The 9,925-nt window shown below is 41.0% G+C and overlaps 1 pseudogene; it reads right to left on the reverse strand.

Annotated features, from left to right (window-relative positions):
- Positions 1–7,097: 7,097 nt before the first annotated feature.
- LOC102418778 lies at positions 7,098–8,618 on the reverse strand (annotated as a pseudogene).
- Between the last annotated feature and the right edge of the window lie 1,307 nt (positions 8,619–9,925).

Raw genomic sequence — 9,925 nt, forward strand, 5'->3', positions numbered from 1 at the left:
TTTGCCAGAAGCCGGTCCATCGTTGCTGCTTGACATAGTTGTTGCAGGGAAGAAACATCTGCACAGCATATGTTTCAAGGGACCTGGCGTATATGGCATACTGTTCTTAATATGTTTGCTCCCCTTCTTGGCGCTATGTGTTTTAACCAAGGTCACCTCTCCGAGAAAGGTTGTTTCCCCAGGTAGGGATTTTTCCCTGAAGCTAGGGAGGGAATAAAACCCCTTAACTAAATGCCAGGCGGGTAGTTAATCACTTTAACTACGAACAGTCACCCTTAAGCTACATAATCTTTACTCCCTGGAATGGAGATAAGAAATGCCGTAACCTTTGGAATAGAAGTTGACAGGATTAAAATCAACTGGTATAAATACAGATGTAACAAGACAATAAGGGACAGAACTTGGCTGGAGAACTTGGCTAGAGATCCTGGCTAGGCTGCTGATCAACTGAACGCTGTTTCCATGTCATTCCTTCTTCGCCGATTCTGTCCACACCTTTGGAGACCCCTGGACCTGCTGGGGTTGGACCCCAACAACTAGGACTACTGTCACATTTAACAAATGTTTACGAAGCACCTAGTGTGTGCATTGCATCCAGTTCAGTGCTTGTTACACCGCTGTGAGCTATCCTTCATGAATTATAATAACATGGAAAGAGCTTGTCAGGATTTATAATGTTTTTTTCTCTATCTTAAAAAAAGAAGCCTCTCTGAACTTATCACTGAGATGTTAAAGGAAATTCAGTAGCTGTAATGACAGGGAAGAGTCCTAGTCAGAATCAGCAGTGAGCAGTTGTATGCCAGTGCAGGACATGTTGCCACTGAGAGGGAGATTTCCATGTGAAAGTGGGACCACAAGTCAGGGACCAAATACAATGATTAAATGTAAAGTAAGAACAATTAATGTGTCTGGACACAAATTAATTGAGTTCTTACCAGATAAATAGTCAGGTCATACTGACACTTAAATTCAACATTGCAATAGCCGGGAAAGAGAGGGCACTGAATCAGTTATATTTTTATTCCAAAGAGAAGGGATACTGGTGTTGTCAAGTACAAACTCTTGTCAGATGCCTTTACCTGCTCAGATCTCCAGTTACTGTTCAACTTTCGCTAGATGTGAATTACACAATTATGTCAGCTTCTCAGGTTCAATCCAGATAATATCAGAGAAAAAGGAACCATGTTCAGTAGAAATAAGCAAAAGCTGTTTGCACTTCTGGAGTGTAGGAGAAACAAGGCATGTCGAAGTGGGACAAGACAAGAGATACTACCTAGAAAAACTGCCTTCTGATATGCCGATATCAACGAAATTTGCTCTCCTCTTACAACTAAAAATTTTCAAAAATTCTAGGCCAGAGAGACAGCAGTTTAAGGTACTCTACTAAAATTTTCAGTGTTGTTTCTAGAAGAAAAAAAGTCCAACCTTTGTCAGAGTCATGCTGTCTGGCCATAAAACAGGGACTTCTTTTGTACATATAATACCTTTAGGCAAATTAGGAAAAAGTGTCTTACATAAAAGGCGTCTTCTTTGAGTGGATGAATTGGAGCCCAGCACTGGGACTCAGGTCTTGGGATCAGAGAAAGAGCTGGATCTCAATCCAAACGTGGTCTTTTGTCTCTGTACTTTGTGCAGGGCATGGTGTTACCTAGAGGTTCTCCCTTGAAACCTTATGATTTTCTGAACTTCTCTCCTGGTCACTATAAGCTGTCTTGGGCCTTTTGTGAGACCTGGGGGTTACTGCAAAGGTGTGAATTAGCAGTTGCCCAAGGCATCAGACTATGGAGTAGGGGGAGGGTGCCAGGGAATCCAAAAAGACAATGTCTATGGACAAAGAAGAAGCGAAGGACCAGGGGGTCCAGGTGAAGGCAGAATCCAAAGGAACTGGGCAGAAAGGCAAAATTTGACCAGATAAATCAGGTCAGAAAGGCAGGTTCTGAAGGGAAGATGGCAGGTGGGCTGGATGATTCTTAAAGGGTAGATCCTGTCAGCATGCTGAGCTGGATTAGAGGCATCAGTAATATTTATCAGTGGAGTTTTGGGGGAGGAAACCAACTATAAGTACTAGCTAGCTCTGGAGCAGCACCGCCTGGGGTCTAATTCTAATAGGGCTCTGGCTAAAAACTCACTTATTCTTCACTTCTTTTTTCCACTCAGATCCACATTCTATCCACTAGAAAAACCTGTTGTCTCTACTTTCAAAATATATCCAGACTGTGACCACTTTTCACTGCTACTACTTTTGTCCAAGCCATCAAGACAATATCCTCGCCCATCTCTGCTTTTGCCTTTGCTTGTTTCGTGCCATGAGTTTATTCTTATCACACGGACATTCTAAAGGACCTTGCACTCCTCACTCAAGAGTGAAACCCTGAGTCGTTACAATGTCTTACAAGACCTATGTGATCTGAACCCTTGTCCTCTTAGATCTCATCTCTTAACATACACCACTGGACTGTCGCTTGAGCCACACTGGCCTGTTTGCTTCTGCTTGAGGAAGAATTTTGCCTCAAGGTCTGTCTTTGCACATTCTGATTCCTCTGTCTCAGGGAACACCCTTCCCTCCATTAATCATTTCTTTCAAGTTTCTTCTACAAATGCCCTCCAGAAGGGGACTTCTGATCATCCCATGTAAAATAGAAACCCACTACCCACTGCAGTCTCCATTTCCTCTCTGATTTATTTTTTTTTCTTAATAATTCTCACCTTCTGCTGTAATATATATTTTAAGTTTATTGAGGTACAATTTACATGCAGTTAGGTGTACAAATTTTAAGTGCATTAAGACTTTGTTTCATTGCAGAGTAATATCAACTGTGTAAACATGCGACATTGTGTTTATTCATATTTGATAGGTAATTGGGTTATTTCCAGTTTAGGACTATCATAAATAAAGACATTATGAACATTCTTTCATAGTCTTTTTATGGAATTTGAATTTATCTTTAATAAATAATTATTAATGGGTCATTTTCTTAGGTCTCTTTCCTAGGTTGTATATGGCTGCCTTCTCATGTCCTCACATAGTCACCTCTGGATTGGTGTGCTGTCTGTGTCCAGATTTCTCCTTTTTATAAAGACACCTATCGTATTATATTATGACCCAGCCATATGGCTTTATTTTACCTAATTACCTCTTTATTTTTTATTTTTAAAAAACTATATTTTATTGATTTTTTACAGAGAGAAAGGGAGAAGGACAGAGAGTTAGAAACATTGATGAAAGAGAAACATCAATTCAGTTGCCTCCTGCACACTCCCCACTGTGGATGTGCCCACAACCAAGGTATATGCCCTTGACCGGAATCAAACCCGGGACCCTTCAATCTGCAGGCCAATGCTCCATCCACTGAGCCAAACCAGCTCGCCCACCTAATTGCCTCTTTAAATGCTCTATCTCCAAATAGGGTCACATTCTGAGGTATAGGTGGTTAGGACTTCAATATATGAACATAACATCTTACCATTAAAACTTTCAATTCTTGAACATGATATATATCTTTCCATTTATTTGCTATCTTTAATTTCTTTCAATATTTTGTAATTTTCAATGTTCAGGTCTTGCACATATTTGGTAATCTAAATGTAAATATTTTCATTTAATATCATGGGTACTATTATTAAGAACATTCTTTTCCAATTTAATTTTTAATTTCTAGTATATAGAAATTCAATACATTTTTGCATGCTGATCTTTTACTAGTAAACATAATTGCTAAACTCACTTATGCTTGTAGCCTTTTTTGATATGTGGATTCCTTAAGATTTTCTACAAATAATCATGTTGTCTGTGAATAAATACTGTTTTATGTCCTTGTTTACAATCTGTATGTTTTCATTTATTTTTCTTGCCTGGCTGCTCTTGCTCGTACCTCCTATACAATGCGGAACAGTAGTGGTGAGAACATTCTTGTCTTGTTTTGATCTGAGAGGGAAAGTATTCAGTTTTTCACCATTAAATAGCTCTATTTTTTTAAAAATATAGATGACTTCAATTAGCTTGAGAAATCTCTATTACTGCTTTACTGAGTTGAATTGTGTTTGCTGATGTTGAATTATGTCAAGTTAATTTTTTTGTATCTATTGAGATGATCATTTGGTTTTTCTCCTTTATTTTCTTACTGTGATTAATTGAGTTGATTGGGTTTTGAGTGTTAAACCAACTTTACATTCCTGAGACAAATTCCATATGATCAAATATTACTGGATATTATTTACTAATATTTTCTTTAAATTTTTGGCCTGTAATTTTTTTTCTTTAATGCCTTTGTCAGCTTATAAGTTCAGAGTTATGCAACCATATAAAACAAGCTGAGAAGTGTTCTTTCACTTTCTATTTTTGGAAATATTTTCTGTAATATTGGTAATGCTTATTTAAAAAAGATTTGATAGAATATATAAAGCCATTTGGGAAGGCTTTGAATTATAGATCCCAGTTCCTTAACTGATACAGGACTATTTATAGTTTCTATTTCTTCTTGTTTTAGCTCCAGTAATTTGTATCTTTTAAGGAATTTGCCCATTTTATGTATGCTGTCAATTTTAGTGGCATAAAGTTTTCATACTATTCCCTTATTATTTTAAATATGTATAAAACTTGTAATCATATTTCTTTTTTTTCATGATACTAGTAATTTGTGTTTTATCTTTACTGTTTAAAAATAGACTTTATTTTATTATTTTTTTAATTTTTTTTTACTGATTTCAGAGAGAAAGGGAGAGGGAGAGAGAGTTAGAAACATCAATGATGATAGAGAATCATTGATTGGTGGCCTCCTGCACACCTCCTACTGGGGATGGAGCCTGCAATCTGGGTATGTGCCCTTGACAGGAATTGAACCTGGGACCTTTCAGTTCACAGGCCAACACTCCATCCATTGAGCCAAACCTGCTAGGGCCAGACTTTATTTTTGAGAAGTTTTAGGTTTAATAAAAAATTAGTGTTAAGTAAAGAGTTCCTATATACTCCCTCCAATTTCCACTATTATTAACAGCTTGCATCAATGTCATTCCCCTGTTAACGATGATGAGCTAATATTGATACATTATTATTGACTAAAGTTCACAGTTTACATTAGGGCTCACTCTATGTATTGTACTTTCTAGGGATTTTGACAAATGTGTAATGATCTATATCCACCCTGAAGGTACCATACAGTGTAGTTTCACTGCCCTAAAATTTCCCTGTGTTCCACCTATTCATCTCTCCTTTCCTTCCTCTAAACACCTGGCAATCACTGACCTTTCTACTACCTCTATTGTTTTGCTTTTTCCAGGATGTCATATATTTGGAGTCATTAAGTATGTAGTCTTTTCAGATTGGTTTATTTCACTTAGCAATATGCATTTAAGGTTCCTCCATGGTTTTTTTGTAGCTTGATAGCACATTTCTTTTTTAAAAATTTGTCTTTCCACAGGCTTACCAATTAATATTTTCAAAGAAAAAGTTGTGGTGTTATTTCTCTGCTTTATATTTCACTATGATGAGAAAGCATATTGTGTGTAATTTTGTTTCTTTGAAACAAAAGTACAAAGACTTGATATAGTTTGTATGATTCACATTGATGAATGTCCTATATGTACTGGAAAAGAATGTGTATTCTTTGCTCTGGTTGGGTGACATATTCTACTAATGTCACATAGGTCAAAGTGATTGATAGAGCTATTTCAGTTTTCCATATCCTTACTGCTTTCCTGTCTACTTCTCCAACTATAATCGTGTGTTTCTCCATTTTTCCTTCTATTTGGATCAGGTTTGACTCCATATATTTGAAGCTCTGTTGTTAGGTACATACTTGTTAACTTTTGCTATGTCTTTTTATGAATTGACACATTTATCATTATCAAACATCTTTTTCCAATTTCCTGTAATATCCTTGCTTTAAATTTCATTTTGTCTGATACTAATATAGCCAAACAAGCTTTTGCATGTTTACATTTGCATGGTTTCTGTTCTTTAGTCCTTTCCCCTTCCACTACCTGTATCTTTATATTTAACTGTGTCTTTTATAGTTGTATTTCCCCCCTTTTATCCAGTTTGAAAGTCCATGTTTTTTAATTATTGTATGTACACATTTATATTTAATGCAATTATTCATATTGCGGAGTTTAAATCTACCATTTTGCTATTTATTTTCTATTTGTTTTCAATGTTCTTTGTTCCTATGTTTCTAGCCTATTTTAGAATAATCAGTATTTTTATTGTCCTATTTTGTTTTCTCTACTTTTGTTAGCCCATTTGTTTTTTAATTTTTATTCTTTTATTTTTTTAAATATATTTTATTGATTTTTTACAGAGAGGAACAGAGAGGGATAGAGAGTTCGAAACATCGATCAGCTGCCTCCTGCACACCTCCTACTGGGGATGTGCCTGTAACCAAGGTACATGCCCTTGACCAGAATCGAACCTGGGACCTTTTTATTTATTTTTTATTTTTAATAACAGTTTTATTGAGATATAATTCACATACTATAAAACCCACCATTTTAAAATGTACAGTTCAGTGGTTTTTATTATATTCAGAGTTGTACAATCTAACTATTACCACTATCTAATTTTAGGATCTTTCTTTTTTCTTTTTCTTTTTAAAAAGACATGCTCAACCCTAGCTGGTTTGGCTCAGTGGATAGAGCCTGGACCTGAGGATGGAAAGGTCTAAGGTAGCGGTTCTCAACCTGTGGGTCACGACCCCTTTGGGGGGGGGGTCGAACGACCCTTTCACAGGGGTGGCCTAAGACCATCGGAAAACACATATATAATTACATATTGCTTTTGTGATTAATCACTATGCTTTAATTATGTTCAATTTGTAACAATGAAATTGGGGGTCACCGCAACATCAGGAACTGTATTAAAGGGTTGCGGCATTAGGAAGGTTGAGACCACTGGTCTAAGGTTTATTTCTACCTCAGTTGCTGGCTCCTACCCAGCCTGGCCCTGGTCTGGGCTTGGGCAGGAGGCAACCAACTGATGTGTTTCTCTCCCATCTATATTCCTGTCTTTCCCTCTCTCCCCCACTCTCTCTAAACATCAATGGGAAAATATCCCCGGGTGAGGATTAAAAAAACAAACCAAGGTGGGTATCCTGGTCAGAAGGTCAAATCTTCAAAGTGCATGCAAGCTGCTTCTCCCAGGGGGTCGGTACTGAATGTTCCTTGAGCAGCTCCAGGAAGGCCTGCGGGGATGGTGCCTCCACATTCTGGAAGGTGTTCTGGACTCTGCGGAACAGGATGAAGTATTTCAGGTCCATCCGGATGAACCCAAAGTGGTTCTCATCGAACAGGATGAAGACTCCAGGGTAGCTCCTGGAGTAGGTGTAGTCACGTAAGGAAACAATAAACTTAACAGTGTACACGCCATAGAAACACATCCTGCAGGTTCGGGGGTAGTTGTGGTCTCTTGAGAGCACGCCCACAGGCAGAACAAACGGAACAGGCTGCTCCTCCAAAGCTGCAGCCCCAGACTCTCTGACTCTGGGCTGGGCAGGGCTCTGCCAGCCATGGCCCTCGCTTTCCTCAGTCCTGCCTTTTTGCATCTGCTCCCGGATCACCTGCCTTTCGATCTCCTGGACCACGCGGGAGAGCTTGTTGAAGTTGCGGAACATCTGGCCATCTGGCAGCTGGATGCGGCGCATGAGGTGGATCTCTAACGCTAATGTCTTGGTTATTCCCGTGACCTTCGTGACCCTGGCATACTTCCCATGGAAGCTGAGCATGGCAATCGATAGGCCGTACACATCGCACTTGCCTTGGAAGAGGCCTGGCTTGATGAGGTCGTCCGGGTGGCTCGGCGGGAGGTAGAGGCGGCGGTAGGTCAGGCAGTCATACTGCTGTCTGTCCTCCTGCACCAGCACCCGCCCCCATTCGTCCCTAAGCCGCATCGGTAAATCCTTTAGGTGGTCTGTCTTGTTGCACTGGGTGGTAAACCTGTCCTTCTGAATCTGCATGTGGCGGTTGTGGGGCCTGCTGTGGCGGCCTTCCATGCACTCCACCGTGGCTGATGTCCTCTCTGACAGGTGAATTCTGAACGCGGGCTTGAATTGCATTGGGCCATCCACATGGGTGTTAAGGCAAGGCCTGCACGTCCAACCAGTAATGCATAAGCCGTCCACCACGACATTCAGCAGTGTTCTACAGCCCTCAGTATCTAGCTGCCACAATCCCAAAATGTGTCTGTATGGGTGGAGCAGCTTTGCATAGACTTCTCGATAAGACATACCTATCGTCTCCAGATTCTGCAAGTTTTCACAAAGGCCAAACTCCTCGCGGCAGCGCCGTCTCCAGATGCTGTCAGTGTGCAGGATGTGGTGGAATTTGGTGCAGGCCAGGGCCAGGCTGGGCAGATCTGTGCCAGGGAGCGAGGCGAAGATCTCCACCAGCACCTCCACTGGCAGGTCCTGCAGTGAGCAATGCGGGGGCGGTGGGGGCGACATGGGACTCGCGATTCCTCCACTCCCCGCACAACACCCCGCTGCCTTGTCAGCCTCGGTGTGCTTTTCTGCTAGGGACTGGGCCGGCTTGCCATTGGCCACTACCATCTCAGCTGGGCCCTGGCACTCCTGAGGACAGCGACATCCCGGCGAAGAGCCCAGGACACAGAGGCAAGCGCACTCCTCCATGCCTCCAGAAGTAACAGCCACCACAGCTTGGGCTGCTGTGCCTCAGCAGGGCTTTAAGCTGGTTTGTCCCGCCCTGAGAGTCACGCCCCCAGGGCCTAGCCACGCCCCCTCAGAGGAGCCAATTGTAGGACCTTAGCAACACTTCCAAAAGAAACCCATACCCAGTAACACTCACCTCCCTTTCCCAGTGCCCCCTCCCCTGTCCTCCAGCCCTAGCCCCAGGCAGTCACTAATCTGCATTCTGTATGGATATGCCTCCAGGGATATGCCTATGGGGGGCGAGGGGGGGACATTTCACATGAATGCAGTCAGAATATCTGGTCTTTTGTGACTGGCTTCTTTCACTTAGCATAGCATTTTAAAGTTTTATGTATGCTATATTCTAGTATATGGGTATACCACTTTTTGTTTACCCATTCATTAGTTGATGAATATTTGGGTTGTTTCCAGTTTGAGGCTCCTTTGAATAACGCCGCTGTGAACATTGTGTACAAGTTTTTTTGTGCGAACATGTTTCCATTTCTTTTGGGTATGTACCTAGAAGTGGAACTTCTGGGTCAGCTGGTAACTCTATGCTTAGCATGTTGAGGAACTGCCAAAAATGTTTTCCAACGTGGCCCCGCTATTTTACATTTCCACCAGCATTGTACGAGGGGTCCAATTTTTAAACATTCTTATGAATGCTTTTGTAAAACATATATTATAGCCATCTATGGAGTGTTGAGCGGTATTTTATTATAGTTTAGAGCAGAGTTATTGACTGTAGGATGACTTGACCTTGAACTCCATAAGGGAAATCTCTTCTATGCTCAGCCTTCACCCAGCCTCTGCCAAATCTCTCAGGCCCCTGGTAGGAATGAGCTCCTACATGTGAGCAAGGATGGACTCGAGTTCTTCACTTTCAGTTGACCTCAGTTCTTCACTTTCAAGTGACTAACCTTGCTAGTTCCTTGGGTGAATGGATGCTCTCAAAAAAAAAAAAAAAAAGTTCACAGGATCTGCCCACTATGAACATAATTTTCCTATGGGCTGAGACTGGCCCTGCCCATTCAGACAGCCTTCCATTCTCATGTTGAGAGCAGCTAGATCCCTTCTCTCCACTTTTCTGGATTCCTACCAGAGAAACTCTCTCACCTTTGGAGGGTCCTCTTAGTGCCCAGGGAGGAATTTGATTTGCCTTTTGTCAGGAATAGATATTTAGGGTGGTTTATTTGATAGAGGAGTGTAAATTCCATCTGCCACAGACACTGACTTCAATCATTTAAACACTAAAATGTCCCAATCCCTCCTTTGAAGAATAGCCCTAT

Source organism: Myotis lucifugus, unplaced genomic scaffold (assembly GCF_000147115.1).
Source record: "Myotis lucifugus unplaced genomic scaffold, Myoluc2.0 scaffold_110, whole genome shotgun sequence".
Lineage (NCBI taxonomy): Eukaryota > Metazoa > Chordata > Mammalia > Chiroptera > Vespertilionidae > Myotis > Myotis lucifugus.